At 40.5% G+C, this 13,208-nt stretch overlaps 1 protein-coding gene across 1 annotated transcript in view; it reads right to left on the reverse strand.

Moving 5' to 3' along the window:
• Positions 1-13,208, reverse strand: part of LOC124115514 — a 142,106-nt gene that overhangs the window by 38,186 nt on the left and 90,712 nt on the right. The window lies entirely within an intron of this gene.

Consider the following 13,208-nt stretch of genomic DNA (forward strand, 5'->3'; position numbering starts at 1 on the left):
GCAGCTCCATACAAAATGTCAAAAAAGTTTATTATTATCCTAGCTGTGGAGTTGTAGTGAGTTAAATATTAGGACAAAAGATCGTGCCGTTCCGGTTCCACACGATTCTGACGAAACTCATATTCACACTATGGTAAGTACTTGAAAATGCTAATGCAGTAGTAAATACACTGGACACTTTTTGACACAAAGTGTAGTAACGGGACTATCTGGCAGATACACCTCACTATGGTTGCCCTTCAGGTGCGATTGGTGATGTGTTTCTCTTTGGAAAACACATGTTTATTTCAGTAACTGAATAGGATTCCAATATATCTTATCTATCTTATTAATTTAAAAATATTTTCCCTTCCATATCTTTCAATTCCAAAGGGCACACCTAAATGTGGTTAACAGCCACTGACATGGTGGGGTTTTAAAACAACATCTTCACTTCACTGTAAAGAGGAATGTCATGAACGTCCCGCAAATTATGCATTTGTGTATTATAAATGAGATGTTTTATAGTGAAATTACTTCATACATGCCTTTATTTACAAGTTGGTATGACTCTTGTTGAACAGTCTGGAATTTGACCGCTACAGCACCTGATCCAAGCTGTGACATGTCTTCTATACCTTCCCCATCTTCCTCATCTGTGATGTCATCAAACAAGCATTCGTCAGCACTCTCTTCATCAACATCTTTATTTTCTGCATCCTCCGTAGTACTGCCTGCTCCTTCAGTTGTTCCTTGAGGGTTGTCCGTGGGAATACCTGCATGTTCCACGTTTTCCCCGTCTGATGACGTGTCCCCGTCATTGTGCTTCCTCCTGCACTTTGCTGGTGTACATACCCCACCCTCTGTGTCACTATCATCAACATCTGCATCCTCAGTAGTACTGCCTGCTCCTTCAGTTGTTCCTTGAGGGTTGTCAGTGGGAATACCTGCAAGGTCCATGTTTTCCCCGTCTGATGACTTGTCCCCGTCATTGTGCTTCCTCCTGCACTTTGCTGGTGTACATCCTCGACACTTTTTGTCCATTTCATCCATCTGTCCTTGATCGTTCTGATTCAGGCTTTGAACCTTCTTCACTGTTTCTTGTTATTCATCAATGTCTGTAATCTAAGTTGGCACCTAACTCATCATCATCCTGAAAGACAAAAGTCCTAACGTATGCAATGTCCGCATGGGGGACAGGCTTACATTTGGTATAAATGAATCAAGTATGAGAATTCTCTGCCACAGCACTGTAGCTCACCTGGATATTTTATCAATAGTGCTAGCTTTCAGTATGTGACAGAGTGTGACATATGTAGTTATAAAGGTTGTTTTTTTTCATCAAAAGTCATATTCCCCCGTCTAGAAAAAAACCCAGTATTTTCACTGGTGTGAAAATAGAAAAAAAAAGTATTTTCATTGCCCTGGGATGACGAAACAAGTTTCATCCATAGTTACGGCCCTTGAAAGTTGTCTCCCTTGGCTCATCTGCCAGTTCAAAACCAGAACAAAACAAGATGAGTAAACAACCTTTCAATTTGTGGTATTGACTATTTGCTTATCATCTTGACTTGATTACTACTATTGACTACTTGATGTCATACACAACTTTCATTTTACAAAACAATATCACCTGCTGTCTGTAATGTTCTTGTTTGACTATAGTACCACAAACCTGTTACAAAGCGGGTCACTGATTTTTTTGCCATGATTGTCACTTTGTTGTTTTTATGTATACGTGCACTTTCCCACTGGTGCACCACAAATATAGCTTTAATGTATGGTATTCAAACTTCACTGGATGAGTACATGGTATTTGAAGAAATGCATGAAATAGTCTCTATATCGACAAAACAAACCTGAAGATACATTTTAGCCCCATGGTAAAAGTACCATATTTCATTACAGTTTTAGTAAATAATAATAACATAGCGATACAATATTTATGCCCAAAACATATATATATATATATATATATATATATATATATATATATATATATATATATATATATATAATTCCAAACCACCGTCGTGACCCCTATGTATTCACAAAACTATGTTATTGTAGAAACTAAAAGTGATCTCACATTCTTAGTTATAATATTGTTTCATGTGGCCTATGGATTGTCAGTTTTATGCAAATATATATATGTACAAAAGGATTGTTTATTCTGAAATATTGAAACTACACATGAGGAACAAATGTCAGGCCAAGGTTTTTTTTAATGATCATATCAATGAAGAAAGGAAATGTCATGTTAAAACAAATTTCCCAAATTTAACAACACACTCTACATGAAAAAATCGCGACAGTGGATAGTGAAATAAGCATTGATCATAACTTTATAGGTTTGTTGGTCAATTTTATGGGCGCCAATTCCCTACTCGCAAATACTGGTGGAGTAACGTCAATGCACTGCAACAATGTCCTCTTGTTGAAATATGGAATTGATTTGGCGTTTTGACGTAATTCAGACTGGTCCGTTTTGACATGAATCCACTACAAGCCCTAAGGCAAAAGATATATAAAACATTCTACAACATTTTCCTACTTGCTACATATGGTGCACTGTCAACGGAAATGTCCTACAAAGGACAAAAGCCATATGAATAATAATAGAGACCATGAAAGAAATATTTATTTTATGGTCTCTTCAATGAGCAATAATTATTGCATGATTTGTTGGTTGGTTATGCAAACGTTGGTGGGTGTATAGTGCACTGCATTTATGTCATCTTGTTCAAATATATAAAAGGTGATATCACGTCCAACATTAATTTAAAGAAGATGATTTTGCATGTTCAGTGCAAACGGACGGAGGACGGATGGCCGCTTATGAGTTGATAATAGAAATGGGGCGTTTTGAGTCAAATCGGTCCCATTTTACTTGTATCCACGAAGTGTGAGAACGCCGACAGAAACATGTAAAAAATTGCAAAAATAAATCTGCTTGCTGCGATCTTTTTGAATGGAAAGAAATCTATCCTTGATATCCATTTTCTGTTGAATTTTCTGTAACAAACGGAATCTAAGAAACATACTAATGTACAGTTATATATACAACAATATGTACTTCTACTGCCAGACTGCTACCAGACTAGTTTTGTTATTCATCCACACCGACTTCCATTTATTAGTATACACACTGTCCTATTCGTTCTCAAATTCAGCCCAACATTAAATAATCATAGTGATGGTTGCAGACAAATCATAAACCCGTCGACAATTACTTACTGTGCTGTGTCATTGAGAAGCGTGTGGACAACCCCACATTCAAGACAAGCTTCAATGCAGTTGGAAAAGCTGTGCTCATTATAGCTGTGTTTACGCCCCTGATACTTACTTACTGTGTCGTGTCATTGAGAACCGTGTGGACAACCCCACATTCAAGACAAGCTTCAATGCAGTTGGAAAAACCTGTGCTCATTAAACGCTCCTGAATCCACGGTCCTCACAACGGTGCCTCACCAATGGTGCTCTCCTCTAACAGTCGGAGTAAGCTCCTTCATAGCGCTAAGATAGACTGGGTCGCGGATTTTCCGCTTGATGTCGCTGCTCTCCCTTACAAGATATCCGATATCACCGACTATTAAACATCGTCTGCTGAAACAATATAGATGCTGACAAAACCATTGGTCGTGTCATGTGAGCTTTCCAAAAGTTTAATATTTGCAGTGATTATGGTGGGTATTTTGACCAACATAGCGAGTATGTGATGTCAATGGGTTTTTTGTACTAAATTCGTGCATATGTTGACATGGCGGTGTCTTTCTTGTAAATGGAACATGATGAGTCTCTTTTGAATTTACCTTGTTAGCAGATCACACTGAAGTTCCTATAAATGAAAATTTAACTTTCTGAGAAGTCCTGCATGAATTCTCCATGAAGCCAACCATAACATGCGTGTAACATTACATGTGCACATATATTCATACGAGGTATGGTTGAACAGTTTTAAACTTTCAACTTTGAGCCATAACAACATAGTACATTGAACATTGCGTGAGTAGGTAATTGCAGTTGGATTTTGTTTTTGAGGCCGTTTGTATTTTAGTGGCAGCCAGTTGAACGTGATAGGGGGCCGACTTGCAAATACTGTTGTGCGACAGCGTTGGTTCGGAGAGCTTCCTCACCCTCCATACTCGCCAGACCTGGCACCAAGTGATTTCAACCTGTTTCCTAACTAAACAAAACACCTATGTTGAAAGCACTATTGCGACAACGATGACCTCAAAGCTGCCGTGAATGGGTTTTCAGGGTGGCTTCAGAAAACTTCGTATTGACTTGAATTGAAAAGCTTCACTATCGATATGAGAAATGTATTGAAAAGCAGAGAGATTACGTTGAAAAATAAATTAAAAAGACTCATTCACAATTATTCATACTCAAAGATAACCCAAAAGGGAAAACGTGAGTATCGTCACGCACAGACACAGATGTTCATTAAGATATGTTGTCATGTGAGATACTAGTATACAACTACAATTTGAATTGTTTGGTGTTGTCACATCACAACATGTAAATAGAAGTGTTAGAAACAAATAATCAATGTTGAAATCAAATTGTCATGGTTACACTTTCATATGCTATTATGAATCTTTTGAATAGCAAATAGAAGGGGCAAAGTTGCAAACATGCTATATTTCAAAGAGTGAAAATTCATAAGAACTTCGATGTGTTCTCCTTTGTTAACACAAGTAATGCTGGTGTCATCGCCGGGCATGAGATACGTCCTGACTGAAAAGCAAATCGGCTCACGATCCGAATACCTTCTGCGTTTCAAAAGACAGCGTTGTAATGATTGAAATACGCTTTCTATCTGACTGTCATTCCTCTTTCAATTACAATTTCAATAGCTTCTCAAGTTTATTCTATACCTATAATCCATTTAACAGTAAGAACGCACATCAAAATACCTGAACACTACAAGCACACAGAAAGAAATTTCAATTTATTCGGACTGTCTCTCTGCCGAGGCAGTAACGAAATATATACACTTTGCATTTTTTAGTTTGACTGACGAAATGAGATTGCAGATTCAGAGCAAGTGGAAATTGAGACTTACTTCGTGTAGGGTTATAACATTATAGTAAGGACTGGGCGAAGGGAAAATGATAAGGGCCAATGGCCAGTAGGGACTACTTTCAGTGTTTATAAACAAACCTGGCGTCGCCCTTGTTTTTCAGCGATCGAGTGAGAATTAAGCATTGGGAATCTGGAGAAACTACTGGGGTAATGCCTATCATTATCAAAAGAATTGTCTAATATACAGTAATTCAGTGCCTAACTGTAACGGAGATAAAGCCTTTAACGAGCTTTGGCAACTGTGGAGATATAAATAGAGAAACAATTAGCGAGAACACTAGCTTAGTGGGATCAGTTTCCTTATCAATGCTTGTAGAGCTCTTCGGCTTGGAACCTTTTCCCCAAATGATTTGGTTGGATTTTTCCGAAACGTGTTTCGTTTTGTCGCTGAATGAACATCGTACTACAGGCCGACTGTCAACGATGTCATACTGAGGCACTGACGTCCCATAGACTAGGGCCGGAGTACCTTCCTTTTGATAAAGGGCAGTCACTCTATCGGACAGACCGGTGGATTGCCGCGATAGGCAAGTAAGAACAATTTGTGAAGGCAATTGTTGTTTTTTATGTACTTACGCCACTACTGTTTAACAAACAGGTTTCAGTTGGAACTTTAGTGGCTACTGTCACTGTCCGACTGACACATCACATACCTCTGACGTAATATATATTACTGTGCACATTCCAGAACAACTTGAAATGTTTACATAACGTATATGAGAGACTGACAGAGATTTGAGATGCACAGAATTAAAGAATTATGTCATATGATCACGGTTATCACGCTTGTGTGTTTGAGAATGGTAAATACAATCCCCCAAAACACTCGCGTGAAAACCTCTTTGTAAATAACCATGTTGGCTATGTAATGACACATATAATTTGTTGACACCTGAATTATTTACCCTTTGCTTTGAAGACAACCTCCTCTTATTCTGGATCAAGTTAAACACCTGACTGCCTGATTTCATGAAAAGGTCGCATGACGTCCCTGCAGGGGATCAGTGAAAGATCAGTCGGTCCACATCATGCAAATGAACAATTAGGCTTATCGCATACATTCTGCTAGTCTTATCACATGCATGCCGTTAGTCTAGATCTAGGCACAGAATATAGCTGAACACATCATCGGTGGTGGATCCAGAAGGGCGGGGTTGTGATTCAAGGAGTTAACGCCCAAACTTTATTGATTAATCCACACTAGTAAAAACGGGATCATCCCGCAATGCACGCTTCTGTTGTTTAAGGAACGTGTTGGTTGGTATAACAAAAGAGGATTAAAGGGGTCGTATCACAGGCATTTGAACTGGAATCTTACTATATATTCCTAACTAACAAGTGAGCCGATATTCACTCTATTGCAATTATGATATTTTCAATTGTGGTTTATAAGCTTGTAGCCAACAACGGAACTTACACACATGTTTGACATTTGTTATCTCAAATAGGACACAGGTGAAAAAGAAACCATAATTATCATACATATTAAGCTACTCTCCTGTCCCAAGTTGTAAACGACAAGTTGTGTGGCCTGCACACATGTACGCGAGTGTCTGGGGCGACGGCTAGCCTATTACGGCCATGCTTACTGTTCCGTATGAATTGTCATTACTAGCACACCAGGCCGATATATAATCATATAACACTCACCCCAAACGTCTCCACCAAAGAGATTGAAGCACATCACAGCGAGACTAGGCTACCAGTTTGTGGTACACAATTCTTCTTCTTGAGTTTAGACCATGTCAAGGAAAGTGCTCGTCACAGACACGACAACTGCACGTCAACTAATTCCGACTGAGGATCAGCTTATATATACGTACATAATGTACGTTTCATACGCGCCAAAATAGATTACCGCTCAGGGTGCGAGTTTCACCTATGACTCACAAAGCATTTTACATTTGAATAGGCCGACGCACTTTGGGCTGTCAGTCAGTTACACTCAAGACATTCAGGTGGTTTATGTTTGTTTACTGTTGCGAGGGTGCACGGGTGGCCAGTTTGCTGTGCAGATTTGACTCCCTTAGGTGTGCCAGAAATTATCCTTGGGGTTTGAATCATGACTCGCCCTGATTATTCATTTCATGGTTTGTCAGCATCATACCATGCTTGACAAACGTCTGAGACCAGCAACACTTCGAGATTGCCTTTCATACCAAGCCGACAGATTGTTATATAACTAAAATACTGTTTAACCCAAGACCCTCACTGTTACGGATGTGGTGACGGTTTCTTCACTTATAACAATACATTTAATACAATAAACTGTTCAAAACAATTATGGGGAAAAGGTTATTCAAATTATACACAGTAAATTAATATGGGCTTAATGTCCTGACCATGCTAGACGTCTTAAGTAAACAAATGCTACGGATTCACTTTCTATGAGAATACACATTGTCCTATTCGTTCTCAAACTAACCCCAAATGAAATAGTGATTATAGCCAACAATAAACATAAACCGTCGAGACCTATTCACTGTGTTGTCACACGGAGAAACGTGTGGAAGACTCCACAGTCGAGACGAGCTGCAATGCAACTGGAACAACGTGTGCTAAATACAGACGTGTTTATCAATCTGCATTCAAGGGTGTAGCAGCGACGTTTCGTTCTCGTTCTCCTATACTGACAGCGGGAATAATCCCCGCCACCCCGCTGAGTGACACGAGCGCCATATGACTGCACTGAGCAGAACGAGATTCTTTCAATTACTCTGTATGACTTGATATGACTCGAGAGGACATGGATTCATGAGTGAGTGAGTTTGGTTTACGCCACCAGTAATAGTACCTCGGGGGACAACAGTAGTAAGCTTCAGACACTGTACCGATCTGCAGAATCGAACCCGGATATTTGGCCTGACGAGTGAACGATTTAACCACTATGTATACCACCCCCTCTTTTAAGTTTAAAGTGCGTATGCCACGAAAAATATTCATCGCCTAAGGATCGTCTCAACAAAAATATTACTGTACAGGCATTCAATAAGGCATTCAAAACGACATCTCAGTATCAAGACTGCTGTGATTAATAATCCTTTTTTTCACACAGAATTAGTATCAGAGCTGAGATGGCCTTGGGAAACAGAGCCCAGGGTGCCGTTGTACAAAGCGATCTTAACGCTGAACTCCCATATCTTAAATTAGACGTACCGGTCGTGGCACTAAGGTTGTTTTCTTCAACGGCACCAGGAGCAACAGTGCAGCTGCATCTCGGCGGAGTGAGTGATTGAGGGAATGTGTGTGGGTGCCTGTTCGGGTGGGTGTGCATGAGTCGGAACCAGACAATGTATAATAGCTTGTTAACAGCGCGAAATAAATCTTCGTAATAATTTGAAACGACCTACGCCATGGTCGATTACCATTGGGACGATTCACATGATTTCATAGAGTTGGTGGTTGTATGCAACCGAGTATTGGAATAGATAGGTGTCCAACTTGTGATGTGGGGAAAGAAAATTGGGAAAAACAGAGTGATAACGCTTTAACCTCTAGGCTACCGCACCGAGCTTACAATACCATATATATATACATATGTGCATATACAATACATAGTTATACATATATGTATGCGCACTACAGGAAATAAAGGACATATTTATATAAATGTGCTCACATATGTCTCAAAGAGGGAGGATTCATGACATAATGATTGTTGTTTAACTCTAGTCGCACTCGGCAATATTCCAGCTATTATGACGGAGGTCTGTAGGTGATCAAGTCTGGCCCAGACAATCCAGTGATTGGCATCATGGGCATCGATCTACGCAATTGGAACACTACAACATGCATCAACCGAGTCAGCGAGACTGACCGCCCAAACCCGTTTGCCATCTCTTACAAACAGGGGTTGCTGATAACAAATTCTAACAAGGCTTCACGGAGCTTTTGCCAAAAGAATCTCTGAGACATTAAGATGGCAGCATATCAATCAGAGTAGACACGGTGGGTACACTAAGCCTTTCAGAGGCTTCTACATCGACAACATCATTTCCATAAGTGACGATGACTGTAAATGTCAAGGGAGGTCACTCTATATCAAGACCACTACCAAGGTCAAAATTGTACGAGTGCCTTGAACAATTTGCCATCATTAGAAATAAAGTTCCAAAATACACTGCAACATTACACACGGAAGCTCAGGGATGACACTGTTGCCGACTCGTGCTGCACGTGTCCGCCAACTGTGCCATGCCCGATCACAAGTGATGAGCACAACAATAGTTTATGGTATATTATTAGTTGTTTGAATTCGAAACAGTTGTGGGAAATGTACCGAGTCGATATTCTGCGGTCTGTTCACTCACTAGCCTACATATATGTGGCTCACAAGTTCATTCCACTGAAAGATACAGAAGAACTACAGCTTACATGGTTCCTCACATGGGTTCGCTTACATGGTTCCATAGCGAGGGACATTCTACAGAGTATCCCTGGGTCGGAGGTACTATCTGTTGAATATCCCCGGAACAGAAGGATATACGCCCGTGAAAACAATTCGTTGGCGTCACTTGAGGTGTTCAACATTATGGTGAGACTTTGTGATATAAATTTAAATAGGTTTTAACGTTGTGTTCCAATTTTTTGCACTTATCTAGTGAATGCATGTTCGTGTGTGTACGATTGTGTATGATTTTGAGTGTGTATGCGTGTGTACGTGTGTGTGAGTTTGAGTGTATGTGTATATATGTGTGTGAGCTCCTGTGAGTCAGTGTGTGTGAGAGAGTTCCTGTGAGTAAATGTGTGTGTGTGGCTGCTTGCACCGGTTGCACTTACGCCAGTTTAAAAGTGCTAGCCCAACGAGATACGATGCCCTAATTTGACATGATTACACCACCGACACACAGTGTTCTGACACCGAGCCGACCATGTTTTAGTTCCTTAATGGTCCTAAATGGTTCTAAATAGTACATGTTGGTATGACGCAGCCAAGGGAGGGAACCCCGGACCTTCCGCTCTCCTGGTATCATTAACAGTAAATGGTTTCACAATGTGTGTATGGGTGGTTTTCACACAGGCCGGTTTTGATTGCCACCCGCTTACATCACGATTGCAGCATAACGTAAACAATATGAAATGTTAAAGAAAGAATGAAAGTCCCATGAATTTCTCAAAACCTAGGCACACTAGAGGCTGTATCCAACGACAGTGAACGCTGCTGTCGTCACAAGACTTATTGGCTCAAAGAAACAATTGCATTGGCCAATCAGCAGTGGCAAGACCACTGAACGCTTCAAAGAAACTTTGGAACCGTCACTGGGCACAAAGAAAAACACGTGATCTGCCTCGTTCTCAAACACCATGGGTGACAACGCCGGCTCAAGACCCCAACATCCAAAAACGTTAGATATGTAATCCCTTCCTAACGGCCCACTCCACCACTTCTCTTGTCCAAGAATCTCCGACCATCTTCAGGAATCGTTTGAGGGAGGCAGCATTCAGATCCTCAACGTCATCACCTTCAACTTAAAGCGGAAACAGAATTGGAATAAACCATTGTGTCACCCAAAGTCTAGCTGCCCTACATGAACAGTGTGTAGTTGTCCCCACTGACAAGGCCTCATATAACGTAACCATTATATGTAATCACAACTACATTAATTGTTTTATCAAAGAAGTGGTATGAATGAAACATCAAATATTGCCACATTTCAGGTCAGTATGTTAGCCGAGGAAGAAATTTGTTAATACCATGAATCAGTATTGTCAGCGTTTAGCTTGACTCTGAAGACAGGCTCATTCCTCTTTTGTACTGGATTGCAAAGCTCCATACATATCCGTACAAAGAGATATATTGCTGGGCCCAGCAAATGTATTAACGAAGCCCTGTCTCAAAGACTAACCATAAGACTTAATACAATCAAGGAAGGACTTTCTTTCTTTTCTTTTCTTTCGCTCAGAGATTGGTTGATCAAGGTTACAACATTCAAGGCCTTAGTAAAGCTTTCAAAATGTTTATGGTAGATATGTGGATATTTCCAGATTTGACATATCATTGACAAAAATGATGTCAAATGCAATTCTATATATTGACATGTACCACATGTACCCGTGGTTAGTTTCAGGTGGACCACTGATTGTCTTTGCATGTATTTGTGACGTGTGCCACCGTTGGGGCAGGATACGCTCACCTTTTCGCGAACACCTGGTATCATCAATTTTTGATAGTTATTCATAAACATATGCTCATGATATGCTCGGAATCGTACAATAGACTTATGACGTACTTATGAATATGGAAAGGATTTACTAGCTTTTATATACACCGAAAAAACATCCCTTGTTCACGCCCCAGGTAACATAATAGCTGTTCGGTACTAAAACGAGATTATTCGGTCACATGTCATTCCAGTCATTGACCAACGTCACGTCTTTTTTGTCTGACATCGATTCTAATGGTGGCCATACACAATATTGAAGTGCTGTGTTCTTGACGTTTGTATCCCATATGCTCATTTTGTAATGTCAAATGAATTAGTCAAACACTAGAATTCATTGAATTCATCTAAAAGTTTATCCTCAGTAGTAGTAAAACAAAGACTCCCAAAACTGGCATTAGAAAATCAACACATTCTTAATTTTGTCATTTATACTCCTTACATATCATATTTTGAGGCATAACGATACATCATTGAACTGTCTGTCAACAGGACAGAATGCAGCAATATTCTAGGTATATGACGTCTGTCCATAAATACTCGTGTCTAGACCAGACAATCCAGTGATTGACAGTATAAGCATCGATCTACGCAATTAGGATACGGTGACGTGCATCAACCAAAGCCCCCGTTCCCGTGAATCGCCTCTTACGACAAGCATGTGTTGCTGAAGACCTTTTCCATGTACTATGTTTCAGAAATGTAGAAAAGAAATAATTTCACCCCAGGTGTTCCCCAGAGGGTTCATGGGATGTGCTGGATGTCTTTTAAACAGGTTGTTGTGAGGAAGGAGACAGTCCGAGGCAGGTACGGAAACAAGATTCTGTTCCTTCTTACAAACCACCTGAATTCGAAACTTTATCCTAGAAAACCTAACTGGCACAACTCTTCAACTTGAAAGCAGGATTAACTTACAGATGTCAACATCGTTATTCTTCTCCTTTGACCAAAGGGACGCAACCCTGCACACGGTGAACCATTGCGACTTTGGTCCTCATCAACTGTTTCACCCATGTTTACAGGACACTATCGACCTTCATTATACCCGGGGATGTCTCTGCATCATGTACTGAGACATTGGGCCACGTGTAACGTTAGTTGGTAGCATGCGTGTGTCGAGGAAATCTGCAACATCACAACTTTAGGCATTCCTTGTGTGTCCATTTGACATGGGTTCCGGTGAATATCAAGATGTCTCGGTGGCTCTCTGACTATCGTAATGGAATCCTAGCCATAAGTTGTTGCGCTATTCTTGAAGTTTTAATTTGCCAACCGGAGACCAGACAATCCAGTGAGCCGAACCTGACCACCGTTCCATGTAAAAGCCTCTTGCGACCGGCACAGGTTACTGGGGACCTATTCGAACACGGAATCCCAATTGTTGTGGGACCAGCATAGGTTGCTGGGGACCTATTCGAACCCGGAATCCCAACCGTGTGGCAAGCATAGGTTGCTTGGGAACTATTCAAACCCGGACTCCCAACTGTCACACCAGCATATGTTACTGGGGAACTGTTCTAATCCGGGATCCTAACTGTGTGGCCAGCACAGGTTGCTGGAGAAATATGCTAACCCGGAATCCCCGCTGGGTGATTGACAGATCTGCGATATCATGTCGATAGGGGTAACAAATACAATAACTTACATGAAACTAGGAATTATGCATTAGCTGATTCTATCTAATAAAGTTGAAATCCCACGCCAAGTTTCTAAACAAATGCGTTCAAAGATATATGAACTTCCTCGGAATTCGTACCCAATTCTCTGCTGTGGAACAAAACAACTACCTAATCAAGTTCGTTTCAAATTGTAATGCTTTGCTAGACCTGTTGTTATTCGGCCTGTCCGAGAGTTAAATAAACGACATGAGTTTGAACACCTGGGCATTTATCCTTTGTTCTCAACACGATACCTATCATTCACCATGGCGTCAAATATGTCCATCATATCCCTCACTATGTGATACAGAGGCTGACTTAA

This window comes from Haliotis rufescens, unplaced genomic scaffold (assembly GCF_023055435.1).
Source record: "Haliotis rufescens isolate VD_foot unplaced genomic scaffold, xgHalRufe1.0.p SCAF_18, whole genome shotgun sequence".
Classification (NCBI taxonomy): Eukaryota; Metazoa; Mollusca; class Gastropoda; order Lepetellida; family Haliotidae; genus Haliotis; species Haliotis rufescens.